This window comes from Galeopterus variegatus, unplaced genomic scaffold (assembly GCF_000696425.1).
Source record: "Galeopterus variegatus unplaced genomic scaffold, G_variegatus-3.0.2 Scaffold19581, whole genome shotgun sequence".
Classification (NCBI taxonomy): Eukaryota; Metazoa; Chordata; class Mammalia; order Dermoptera; family Cynocephalidae; genus Galeopterus; species Galeopterus variegatus.
The window spans coordinates 6,362-6,860 of NW_007745692.1; positions in this window are offsets into that span (position 1 = coordinate 6,362).

Sequence of the window (499 nt, forward strand, 5' to 3'; positions counted from 1 at the left end):
AGTGAAGCAGCGTTGATGCTTTGTCAGTTGACTGGATGGAATACCCCAAGAAGTCACAATGGCATGATGGTTTCATACAAAGTCCAAGAAGTTTAATCAGGACCATTTACTTATTTAACTCTATCTACCCCCTTGATAATCTCACCTATGAAAAAATTTCTAGCAGTTTAGGAAAATGGGTAATTGGATGAAAGAAGTATAATCTTTTATTTCTTCAGTTGGTTTGTCCTCTTATGAGTCAATTTTCATTTTCAAACATTCTTAATAAACCATGTATTCCTTCAACTTTTCATGACTTTTGATGTTTTATCAAAAAAATCTAATTTAAATATAATGTAAACTGAAAGATATTTCAAAAATTAAAAGATTAAAGAGCTCTAAAAAGTTAAAAGTAACTACCGTTATTTAAAATGTTGAACTATGCAATTTGTTTACCTTGATTGCACTTAATATTGTAAAGAAAAGTCTTCCTAATGCTATTGTAAACTCTTCCATCAGT